Source organism: Mus caroli, unplaced genomic scaffold (genome assembly GCF_978045245.1).
Source record: "Mus caroli unplaced genomic scaffold, Mus_caroli_1 scaffold_1, whole genome shotgun sequence".
Taxonomy (NCBI): domain Eukaryota; kingdom Metazoa; phylum Chordata; class Mammalia; order Rodentia; family Muridae; genus Mus; species Mus caroli.
Window position 1 is genome coordinate 13,607,798 of NW_028227256.1, and position 13,905 is coordinate 13,621,702.

Genomic DNA, 13,905 nt, shown 5'->3' on the forward strand with positions numbered 1-13,905 from the left:
ATTAGCAATTTGACTCTAGCCGTGAAATCTCAATATAATGAATATAGTTCATGTATTAACACTTAAACCTTCTGCCATGCCTAGATTTCTCTTCACCCTATTCTGTGGTGGGCAGTTGCATGATCAGACGACCTATGAGTGAGCTTGAGTAGGAAACGCTGAGCATACAGAATTTATTCTAGGAATGCACCAGTTCTGCCAGCATTTATCAGAAGTCACATTTTTAAAGCTCTTCCGGAACCAAAGATGTCGCTTACTTAAATACCAAAGGGAAAATGGAAGCCAAAAGCTTGCACCTCGTGTCCTGTCTCTAAAGGAATCCAAGAGGATGGCATGTTGAGTAGAAGGCTTTTACTTTACCCGAATGAAAGTTTAAATCTTTATTTTTATTGACTTGGCTTCATTTTTAGACATTTCTCTAAGATATAAATATAATGGTGATGTAGGTTATCACTCTCACACTTAAGATAGATCACGATGTTCTCTGAGAACATCCGTAAGAAAATGTGTTCAAGAGAGGAAAAGATGTCTAAATCTGCCAGTAATTCTGTGGTGTAATATTCAAGACGGTTTCTCTTCACCATGGAGGAACTTTTTCATGGGGTTTGCCTGACTTGGAATACAGGACTCAATCAGAAGCATATCTGGTATCAGTTCAGGTGTGTTGTTACCATTACAACATGGAATAAAGCGCCCACATAGCCCAGTGAGGAGGTAAGCTTACAGGAAAGATTCTCAACCAGGCCTTCCAGAAATCTTTGTCCCTGTGATCTCAGGTTGCAATGTACCAGCTAACATTCATGTTGTTTTAAAGTTGATTCTTCTCAAAGTGTAAATGACAAAGGAGACTCCACAAACATGGCATTATGACCTCATCAAAGTAAATGGCCTACTAGACAAGGTACTCAGAAGGAAGAAAAGCAATTACAGCCTTGGTGTTGCTTACAGTAGAACTAATGTGAGGTTTCCACCTCACAGGTGTCCAAAGGCTCTTCACAGGGGGCAAAGTCGCATCCTAGGAAATTCTAAGCAGCTCACAACTACCTATCGCCTTTATTCTTTAATTAATACATAATAGGGTCTGGGGTGTATAGTTCACTGGGAAAGTCTGTGGTGTAGGAGATCCTGGATTTGATCTCTGAGTCCGGAAAGCAAAACAAAAGGCAAAAATATACAACAGACTGTTCGCTGACATACTCAGGAGCAACGACTGATGGAGAGGCTATTTTCAGTGAGAATAACTGTTCCTAAACAGTTATTTGACTGCCCGTTATTTGATGGAGATACTCACATTTTTTTCCCAGAACGTGGCTTATTAGTGGATATGGCACTTTAAAGTGGGATACTACGAAAAGGGGAAGAGGAAGTGAATCCTCAACAATAGGGTAGGAATTGACACAACCATGTTAGAAAAAGGCTCAGCCATGATGAAGTAAAAGTTAGAAAATCTTTTAAAAAGCAGTATTTTCAATAAAACATAAGTAGCACAAAATGTAATGTTAATTTCACTTAGCAATCCAAACGAATTGTAAAATACATCTTTGGGACAACTGGAGCCAAGTAAAAATAGAATGAATATGATGAATTGTTCTTTAGTGGAATTATTCTTTTGGTGGGTGGTGGTAACAGAGGCAGGTGGATCTCTGTGAGATTGAGGCCAGCCTGGTCTACAGAGTTCCAGGACAGCCAGGGCTACACAAAGAAACCCTGTCTAAAACAAACAAACAAACAAACAAACAAATGAAAGAAACAGAATCATTGTTTATATAAAATTTAATAATGGTATTCAGTTTTTAATTTCCACATCAAGTAGAATGACTATCAGCTGGCAAGGAGAGGCAGTTCTTCCTCATCTCCTGAACCATCCTCACTTCTATCTCTTGTAAGAAGAAACAGGAGAGTAAAATATGTGGGCAGGTGTCTGAAGTCTCCCCTTCGGGGCAAGGAAAAGCCTGAGATAATGCCGATTAGGATAGCCCCTGCACATTCTGACTGGATGGAGGAAACATGAGACCCTCTAGTGATATTGGAGGACTCACACAACGACTGCAGGGCATTGCTGTAGTATTTGGAATGCAATGTAGTTCATAGCTGTCTTTGGTCTAGTGATTCACTATACCAGAATTTCAGAAGCAGTCTGCTGAGGCTTTGCTTACTGAAGTCGGAGGACGCAGAGTAGAGGAAGGGTCTTCTTGCCTGAGTCTGTCTCCAAGGACCTATTCATGGTTGATCTCACCAGAGAAATAAAGGCATTCCACAGAGGAGGTTAGAAAGGTCATGAAATGAGAATTTGAGGTTTGCATTCTCATCCTAGCCCTGTCGTTAGCAAGCATAGAGAAGGCCTGTCATCCCCATAGTCTATTTCCTTATTAATATGCCAAATTGCATAACCTTCATGGTTTTGTCTGAATTTCAAATTTTGTACAGCTAGTAAAAAAATATTTATTTATTTTTGGGGTTTTGGGGTTTTTTGTTTGTTTGTTTGTTTGTTTGTTTTTGTTTTTTGAGACAGGGTTTCTCTGTATAGCCCTGGCTGTCCTGGAACTCACTTTGTAGACCAGGCTGGCCTCGAACTCAGAAATCCACCCGCCTCTGCCTCCCAAGTGCTGGGATTAAAGGCGTGCGCCACCACTGCCCGGCTTTGTTTTTTTGAGATAGGTTTTTCTCTCTTTAATCCCAGCTCTGTAGACCAGACTGACCTCAAACTCTGAAATCCATCTATCTCTGACTGCTGGTATCAAAGGTGGGCCCCATAAACACCCAGCTTTTGAAAATTTAAATTTTAAATACTTTGCTTAAAATATCATTCTAAGCGGCACTAGTTCAGAGATGAGGTATTTTTGCCTGGCATGCTCAAAACGCCGGGTTCCATCTTCAGCACCACAAAAAAACTAAAAAACTCTAAAATACTATTAGAGTGTCATTTTGAGCTTTAAATCACAGTAAGAATATTAAGGAGTTAACTTGGCTTCCTTGTAGTTTATGGAGAAATATTTGAAGTTTTAGTGGCTCCCTGCAACTGCCCAGCACCCTTGATAAGTATATTAAGAGTAACAGGCAGCAGTCACTCACAGAAATGGTCAGAATTCCAAGTTCAATCTCTAGTGCTTATGCATTGCTTTCAGAGTATCATAGAATACAAAAGTAGTAGTTGAAACAAGCCAGAGACTACCTGGACTCCATTCTTTCCCTGAGCCTGAGACAGCCCAGGTCTACAGCCCTTTGTGCATAATCCTTGCTTATTCCTCTCCTAGATTTCTTCAGCTCTGCTTTAAATACTTGTTTGAAAAGGATGTGGCTCCTTTTTTTTTCTATCAACCTCTTTAAAAACCAAATAAGGGGCTTTCCATTAGATCACTGCCATTGTGGACACGAGTCTCATGCCGTCCATCATGCTCTTAAATAAAGCATCTGTATTGTGTGTAAAATGAGGTGAATGCCCTCATACCCACAAGTAAGGGCACTCATCATCAGCATTAAGGAAACTGAGCTTTGCAACCAACAAAGACCGTTGTAGAAAACAACCAATCGATGTGCAACGTTTACAGCCTAGCCCAACTGATACATCTTCCACAGAACTACACCCTCACCTAAGATCCAGGGATCATTGCACAAGAAAGGGTGTATGAGCAGAGGACTGGGGAATTTGATATGAAGTGGTGTCTCCTAGAAATATCAGAGAAGCTGTGACCTTGAAGTTTCATCAATATGGCTTCATAAACATGGACTTGGACGATGATGATACCAAAAGGCATGCTCAAGAATGGGGAAGGGGAAAGAAAGGCCTGAAGCCTAGACAAAGAGCTACAGGCAGCTAAGGAATGCTGAGAGAGGGAGAGACGGTCTTTCTCAGGGAAGAGCAGACCAGTTGGCACCCCATACCAAGTGGCCAGCCCTGAAAGCATACACACACATAACATTATACGGACTCAGCAGGTTGTATTTATATATTTAGGAATACACACACAGACACCAACAACAAAAACAAGCCATGACTCTGAATGATTGCAAAAGAGTGCATAGGGGTTGGAGAGAGGAAAGAGAAGAGAGGAAATTAAATAATCTAAATACTGTTAAGCACTAGGAAAAAAAAAATTTTTTTTAAATCTATTGAGGGCCAGTGAAATGGCTCAGGGGATAAAAGCACTGCTGGCAAGCCTGATGACCTGTGTTAGATTCTCAGGACCTATATGGTGAAAAGGAAAAACTCACTCCTGTACATTACCCTCCGACCTCTGCTCTGGTACCCACACACATTAGATATATACAGATACCATACACACACACACACACATCATCATCATGCACCAAATATTTGACATTAAAAAAAAATCGCCGGGCACTGGTGGCACATGCATTTAATTCCAGCACTCAGAAGACACAGGCAGGTGATTCTCTGAGTTCAAGACCAGCCTGGTCTAAGGAGCAAGTTCCAGGACAGCCAGGTTTACAAAAAGAATCTCTCTCTCTTGTATATATAATTAATATAGTGGAAACTATGGACCTACAACCAGCCAAGGCCCCTCTTCCTCAGGGACCCAGTGCCTTTCCAGTAGGTTGTCCTATAGTTGTATCAGTTCCCAAGAGGGTCTCAAGCTGGAAACTGAACTTCCAATGCATGAACTGTTGAGGACCATAAAACATGAAACGCTCTGGGCTCGTACTCAAGAAATGAGTGCTTGCCTTGATTCTTCCCAAGTAATCCTAAAATGATGGTGCCAACCATTCAGGACATTTTCTGCTGATTGCTGGAAAAGAGAGCTGGGATGATTTGGGTGACCCAAATGCTTTAGTTAGATGTAGGAGGAGTCTAGGAGTCTTCAGAGACTAGACTGTGGGAGCAAAGGCCTTTGGGGATTGTAGAACAGTAGCTATTGACTAGTCATTTTACAACTATATTGAGTTTTTTTTTATTTTGTGTGTTTATGGTGTGCATGTGTATGTATGCATGTTTGCACTTGTGTAGGCACAGGGTGGGGATAGACATGCATATGTGTACAGGTGCATGGGACATCCTGAGGTCTACGTCAGGACTCACCCTTGACCACTCCTCATTGTTTTCATGGAGGCAGAATCAATCAAACCTAGGGTTTGCCAAGTAGAGCTAATTTAGCTAGCTTTTCCCTTTTCCACCTTCTGAGATTAGAATTATACTACACATTTATGTAAGTGCTAAGGATCCAAACACCAGTCCTCAGGCTTCTGTGGTAAGTGACTTAACCACTGAGCAATCTCAGTTAATTTTGGTGTGTGGTGTTTATTTTATTTAAGTTTTTTTTTTTAATTTTAATCATTTAATTGTACTGTATGAATGTCTGCCCAAATTTATATCTGTGCACACCACATGCAATGCAGTACCGCAGCGGCCAGAAGAGGGCATTAGATCCTCTCGAACTGGATTACAGACCATTGCGAGGTGTCATTCGGGTGCTGGGAACTGAATTCAGATCCAAAAGCAGCAGTGCTTTTTACTGTGCCCTCTAGCCCTTAAAGATTTTCTTACCAATGAAGTTTAAAATATATATAAGTAAGAAGATTAATGTAACAGAATTAAGCACTGAGCCATCTCCCCACACCTCAATTTTTTTTTTTTTTTTTTTTTTTTTTTTTTTTTTGTTGAGGTAATGGAAACATTCTAAAATAGCATTCACGGTTGTTCACCCAAGTGGGGGAGTTTACTACAAAGCACTTAATTATATACACATTGTGAGTGCTCATGTTTATAAAGTGTAACTCAATAAGCCTGTTATAAAAGAGGGTTGGGGGGACTTCTGTTATCCCAGCACTCAAATTCAACAGGCACTTCAGAGGATAAGGTCAACCTGGCTACATATCAAGACCCTGAAGCGAGGAGCGAAGGAAGGAGGGAAGAAGAGAGGGGGGGGCAGGGAAGAAAGGATGGGACACAGTGGCATGCAGCTGAGTACTAGCCAATTGGGAGGCTGAAGCAGGAAGCTGGAGGTAGGAATTCAGGGACATCTCTAAAAGTTTTAAAGCGACTATTCATTGTTTTTCATTTTATGGGTTTTTAAAATTTTTTTTTGTTTGTTTTAGGGTCTCACATAGCCCATACTCTTTTCATTGAATAGAGGAAACTAACCGTGAACACCTGATCCTCCTGCCTCCCCCTTCCATGTGCCAGAATTATAGGTGTGAGCTTTCCCACCCAGCTATCAGAGAACTTCGTTATTTTACGGCAGCCTCTGTACTGAATCTCAGTTCGCTTCTGCCAGGAGTGCTATGGAGTGGAGAGGCTTTCTGTGTTTGTTCTTCACTGTAAGATGGACTGTTGCAGACTTCCTCACAGCTATCCAGATGAAAGCTTTTCCTCATTCAAGTATTCCATCTACCACATTTGGTGGTTTACACCTACAATCCCAGGTGTGAGGCAGGAGGCTGAGGCAGGATGATTGTCTGTGGTTCAAGGTCAGGCTGTTCTGTAGTGCAAACTCTAGGTGAGCCAGAGCTACATAAAGATGCCCTGTCTCAAACAGAACAAAACTTTCAAAATTGCATCCTAATTCACCTTCCTCTCTTTTTGCCACTATACCCACTGATCTAGCAGTGCTCACCTAAGATTTCATTCCTGTACTGTGCCTTCCAGTCTATGATGGTTCTGTCTCAACACTCAGATGCTTTTGCTTATCATTACTCCTTAAACAATACCAGTGTAGCAGCTGTTTATGTAGCATGTTACATCTATAGTATATGAGAAGATATGTTTATGTCCTATGTAAGTAATATTTCACTGTATATAAGGGCCTGTAGCATCTGCAGATTCTATTTGCAGGATATTCCTGGAAGCACACTGCACCCTCTTCAGATACTGAGGGTCAACTGTAATAAATGAATCATACTATACACATGAACTTGTTGATCAGTGTTATATCAGTAAAAGTGAGACAGCCAGATATTACATGACTCCTCAAGGTAGTACAAGAGGAAGTAAATAAGATGCATTATAGCTGAAAGGATCTAATTGGGAATTTTATATCTCATGATCAGTGCGTATGGGAGACAGGGAGTGGTAAAGCTGCATAAATTAGAGGACTTACAGAATCATACCACATGGCTGCAAACAGCCACAGTCAGATAACAGGAGATTCATCAAGACAAATGAGTCAGTTTCTTCCTTAAATGCCATAAAAGGGATAAGGATGGAAGAAAAACCTCATGGATTAAAAGATCCTTAAGAGACATAGTAAACAGATGCAAAATGTTAGCCTTGTTTGGATCCTAATTCAAGCAAAAGAACAGCGGAAGTATTTTTGAAGCATTGAAGATTTCAACACAATTCTGTGTTGAAAATTAAACAGCCATTATCGAGGAGATGGTAGAGACTGGAGTTGTAAATATGCCGTTAAAGATATTGGCATAGCTGATGGTTTCTGGAGATAAACAGTGAACAAAGAAGTATTCAACAGTATGTAGCCAAATGAGAAATCCATCTGCTGTGTGACTTTTAATAGGGTTATGTCCCAATAATTTCACTGCAAGTAGAATATAGCTACTATTCTTGCTGCTGTGACCAAATACCTGAGGGAAAAAAACAACTTAAGACAGGAAGAGTTCCTGGTCAAGAAGCCAGAGTCCATCATGGTGGCAAGCAAGGCCATGTGGACTGCAATCTGGAAGCCTGTGCTATGTGACCACTTAGGCCAGGCTCCCAGCACTCACTCTCAGCTAAGCCCCACTTCCTGAGGGTCCCACAGTCTCAAAGTTATGCCATCCGCTGGTGATCAAGTTCTTAAACGTGAGCCACTGCAGCATGTTTTACATCAAACCATGCTATCTAGATTGTAATTTCCAAAAGACACATGATCTTGGATTGGGAATGACACCCATGGAGTCTGCTGTAGAGGTAGAGCTGATAGTTAGAATCAGTGGTTGCAGAGTAAACAAAGCACATCATTTTCCAGGAATTGTTTAACCAGAATTAATTAGGTTGGTGACAGTTCTGTAGACCCATGGGAAAAGATCTCATGCACATCATGCACATTAGCCTTTAAAGGCAGGAAGATCTCTCTCTGATAGCTCATGGCCTGCAAGGTCCACACAGTGAGTTCCAGACAACCAAGGCTACAAAGAGAGACCTTGTCTGGAAAGGAAGGAAGAAAGGAAGGGAGGGAGGGAGGGAGGGAGGGAGGGAGGGAGGGAGGGAGGGAGGGAGGGAGGGAGGGAGGGAAGGAAGGAAAAAGAGAAAAAGAAAAGGAAGAAAGGCTATATACAACAAATGTATAGCCAACATTATATTAAATAGGGGAAAAACTCAAAATCAGAAATAGACAAGATTGTCCACTTTACCCATTCTCATCTAATATAGTACTAGATGTCTTAGCTAGAGCAATAATACAAGAGGAGCAAATAAAACACATACAAACAGCCAAAGGATTGCATGTAGATGGTATGATTCTAAACATAAAAGATTCTAAATATACGCCAGAAGATTTTTAGAACTGACAACCACTTCTAGCAAAGTGGCAGTTAATTGCAGCAAATTACCACACAAAATCATTAGTCTTCCTGTATATTGATGACAAATTGAGGAAGAACTCAGGGAACCAATCCCATTCACAGTGGCCTTGAGAACAATCAATAATCCTTGGACTACTCCTAAAATGAATGTGAAAAGTTTTGTTTTGTTTCTGAGACAGGGTTTCTCTGTATAGCCCTGGCTCTCCTAGAACTTGCTATATAGACCAGGCTGGCCTCAAACTCAGACATTCACCTGCCTCTGCCTAAGTGCTGAGCTCAAAACATTGTACCACCACCCAAATGGATATGAAAGTTTGTTTATTTGTTTTTGTTTGTTTGTTTAAAAACACTAAAACATGGAAGAAATGGTCCTGGGTTGGAAGAATAAACATTGCATGATGGCTGTCTCATTAAAAGTAATCTACAGATTCAATTCAATTCCAGCAAACATTGTGATGTTCTTTACAAAAGCAGGGGGAAAATAATCCATAAGTGACCCCAGATAACCAAAGCAATCCTGAGCAAAAAGAATAAACTGGTCCTGTCCCTTGCTGGTTGCTGCATTGGGTGAGCTGGCCCTGGTGGTGTGGTTACAGGAGGGTGAGCGGGCACACCAAGTCTACAACCTCCCACTTCCAGATCCAGGGCTTCAAGTTGGACCACCCCAACAACTACCCCATCTATGAACTGCTAGAGCAGGTTAAGGGGCCTGTCCAGCAGATCCAAAGCTTCAGGGTCTCCAAGATGCAAGAAAGCCGAGCAGTCTCCGTGAAGGTCCAGTATAGACGATGTAGCAGAAGTCAGAGGCTTTGAAGCAGACCAATCACTCATTGAAATTAACATTTGCAAATAATATGTGTGGACAAAGGGTATACTGTGGGACACACTGCAGTTTCCTGGTCAAGATGTTTTAGGTTTTTTTTTTTTTTTTTTTTTTTTTTTAGTTTTTATTTTGGGAGGGGGAGGATAGATATGAAGGGATAGGGAAATGAGTGGGATTGGAAATTTAGAAAGAATAAAAAGTTAAAAAGAAACAACTTTTAAAATGGATACAGCTGAAGGTGCCACCATACCTGACTTAAAGTTATTCTACAAATATTACTCTGTAATTTAAAAACCAGCATGTGGTGCTGATACAGAACAGATGCACAGATCAATGGAACAGAAAGGGGGCCCAAATACAGGACCCACAACTACAGCCACCTGACTTTTGATACCTACCACCAATGCTTTCTTCTGTCCCCAGATGGCAACATGCATACATGTGGTGCACAAACATATACAGGCAAAACACTCATATACATAAAAGAAAATACGTCTATTTTTAAATTGACCACAAAACTAAATAGAGAGCTCTCAAGAGAAGAACTAGAAACGGCTAATAAGCATATTAAAATATCCAATAGCCAAATAATATTTACAGAAATACAAATGAAATCTACTGATTCCATTCCACCCCAGTCTGAATGGCTACCATCAAGAAAACAAATGATGTCAAATATTTGTGAGGATGTGTGGAAATGGGAATGTTCCCCAAGGTGCTAGGAGTGTAAACTGGTGCAGTCTCTATGGAAATCAGTGTGGAGGTTGTTCAAAAAATTAAAAATAGCTGTACCATATGATCCAGCTATACCACTCCTGGGCATATACCCAAAGGCCTCTATCCTCCTCCAGAGACACCTGCACATCAGACTCATTGCTGCTTTATTCATGATAGCTAGGAAACGGAACCAGCCTGCAAACTGATAAATGGATGGAAATGTGGTATAAATACACAATGGAATTTTATCCAGTCATAATGAAAAATGAAACAATTTGCAGAAAAATAGACGAAGCTGAAAAATACTAAGTGGCATAACTTAGCAAGGTTAAGTCTCATATTCTTGCCCATATGTGCACACTACCTTCGAGGTTTACAGTTTGTCTGTAGAGGTCAGGATGCTATAAGGTGCCCATGAGAGGGGGAGGAGATGAGGTATTAATGGTGAGAAGAGAGACTCAAACACACACTAGGAACACAGAGGAGGAAGAAACTGAGAATCAAAGCTTTAAGTGGTGACAGAACAGAGCTGGGGGACTGGGCTAGCATGTAAGAAAAATCCTTCTGGAAACTCACTCATTTGTAAACACACACACACACAGTTTGAACACAGGTACTCAGCATGGATAGACAATATTTCCCATAGAAAACATGTGTTATTAAGTGAAATTTCACTGCCAGGGTTGGGTCAAAGGGGGCCCTCCCCGCCACATACACACACAAAACCAACTGGTGCTGTTGTTCTTGGTAGCCCAGCACAACAAGATTGTAAACCTCTATTGCTAAAGGCACAACTTATTTTGGCTCTGGAACACAGAGAAAATTTGAGTTGGAATTGACCTGAAACTTTCCTCCGAGATGGCTGGCTTTCACAGAACTGGAAGATGCTATACTATACAGGCTGCTGGGGCCGAGGGCTCAGTTCTTAAGATCATGTACTATTCTTGCTAAGAATGTTAGTCCAGTTTCCAGCAGCCAAACCAGACAGCTCACAATTGTCTGTAACTCCAGTTCTAAGGATCCTGAGTGGCATCTCTACCTGGCCTCTGTACATACCTGCGTTCATATGTACACACTCTCCCTTCACATATACTTTAAAAACTAAAAAAAAAAAAAAAAAAAAAAAAAGAAAAGAAAAGAAAAAAGGCTCAGTGGGTAAGAGCACCCGACTGCTCTTCCGAAGGTCCAAAGTTCAAATCCCAGCAACCACATGGTGGCTCACAACCATCCGTAATGAGATCTGACTCCCTCTTCTGGAGTGTCTGAGGACAGCTACAGTGTACTTACAGATAATAAATAAATAAATAAAAAGAAAAAAATCTAAAATTAAAATGAGGAAGTGCTCACTGAGCCACATCGGCTTGAACTATAAAGCTACTTCCCTCCCTTAGCCTCTAATTATGGGGATTATGGGCGTTAGATACCTTACCAGCCACCAACAATCTTTAAGAACTTCGATTTTTACCAGAATTCTAAACATTGTTATTGTAGTTTTCCCAGTAGCTATAAAGTGGAAACTCATGTTTTTATTAGCATTTCCATGACTAATGTGCATGGTTTCATGCATCATGGGGTAATTTGTGTATCTTCTTTGAAGAAATGTCTTACTTTTCATGGAAGAACATTAAGAATCTAGGTCATGGAGCTGGAGGGATGACTCAGCGATTAAGGCTGCTTGCTCTTCCAGAGGTTCTGAGTTCAATCCCCAGTAACCACATGGGGGACAACCATTTGTAATGGGATCAGATGCCCTCTTCTGGTGTGTCTGAGGACAGCTCATTCATTTGAGCTATATGTATAAATGAAATAAATCTGAGAGAGAGAGAGAGAGAACGTTGGTCATGGGGTTGGTGAGATGGCTCAGCCGTTAAGAGCACTGGCTGTTCTTCCATTCCTGTAACTTTAATAAAACTCACTTGTTCACTAAACTGGATACTGGTAGTATCCACACTTTTCTCTGTCCTTGCTTCCCAATGTGGGGTGAGATGCTTGTTAATGTCTCCCCAGAAATGTCACCCAACAACGAAAAAGCTATATTGACTACATTAGCTATGTACTACACTGATCCAGCCTTTTATTTGCTAAATTTGGATTTTAAAAATTGACTAATGCAAAATTTAAGGAAAGGCATGCACACATATGTAATTCCAGCACTAGAGCCTAGCTTGGTCTACAAAGTGCATATACATACATATACATATATGAAATATACATATGTATATGTCTATACATATCTATGTATATATATACACATACATACATACATACATATAGTATAGTAAGGAATATATATGTAAATAAGAAATGCTTACTGCTCTTCCAGGGATCCAACTTTGCCTCCTTACACCCACAGGGCAGTTCACAAGTACTAGGCCCAGGGGAACTGACACCCTCCTCTGTTCTTTGAGGGCATTTTTACATACATGGCATACAAATACACACAACCAAAAAAATGTTTGTTTTTTTAAAAAAAACAAAACCAAACCAAACCTTTGGTCATCAGTAAGATGGCTCAGCATGTAAAAACATTTGTCATGCAAGCCTGGTGATTTTAGTTCAATTTACAGAACCCATGTCCTGGAAGGTGAGAACCAGTTCCACAATGCTACACACACTTCTTACCGACCACAATAAATATACTTAGAGCTTAGCGGAAGAGTGCTTGCCTGCTATAAAGCCCGGGACTTGATCAAAGCAGCACAGGAAGAGGGCTACAGAAAGAAACTCAAACCAGAGAATGTGGACAGAGTAAACTGACATTTTTATAGGACAGTTAAAAAAAAAATTTTTCCCCCAAGGTTCAATTTCAAGCACCCACGATAGTTTACAACTGTCTCTTAACCCCATCTTCGTGGGCACCAGGTATGCACATGGTGGAGACACATATGCAGGGTCTTGAAGGAGCTGGTGAGATGGTCTGGCAGATATGAGGACTGGCTGCATGATCATGAGGATCAGTTTTAACTCCAGCACTGACACAAACTCCAGCTCTTGGAGACTCAACACCCACTGCAGGCCTCTGAGTTCACCTGAGAGCATTCACAAAGACAAACACACACACAAACTTCTTTTAAAAAGTGTATCTTTTAGGGACAAGAAATGTAGCAGTTGGTGTGGCTGGAATATTCAAGGCCCTACCTAAGTTTGATAACCAGCATCTTAGGGAAAACCCCCAAAATCTGACCTTTTGTTTTAGCTAGATGGACATACATATAGAAATCAAAAACATACTTAACTCAGGAAAAATCAGTACACATATGAAAAATAAATTCTGGCCGGGCGTGGTGGCACACGCCTTTAATCCCAGCACTTGGGAGGCAGAGGCAGGCGGATTTCTGAGTTCGAGGCCAGCCTGGTCTACAAAGTGAGTGCCAGGACAGCCAGGGCTACACAGAGAAACCCTGTCTCGAAAAACCAAAAAAAAAAAAAAAAAAAAGAAAGAAAAATAAATTCTGGATTAGCTTCATATTAAGCACACTGCTACAAAGTCACACAACATACATTTCCGTTTGTACTAAGTTACTGAGAACCAGAGCTAGAACTGGACAAGATCTCTATATAGTGGTGATACAAACAACCACCAAAGACTGCATTAGGGATTGGGATGGTGCAAGTCCTTGGTGGTTTAGCTCTTCCCTAGCATGCTTGAGCCCAAGTTCAATCCCCAGCCTGAATGTATAGTATTTCCACAAAACATGTAGTACCTAATCTAGGAAAATGAACAACAGAAACAGAAACATTTTCTGCGAGTACACAATCTTGTCACCTATTTATTATGTTATAATCTTGAGGTGGTAACTGTAGTTTCCCTCAGAAGAGATATAGCATGGCAAGACTGGGCACAGTAATACACACATCTGAGCTACTTGGAAGGCTTGGAATAGAGCTGG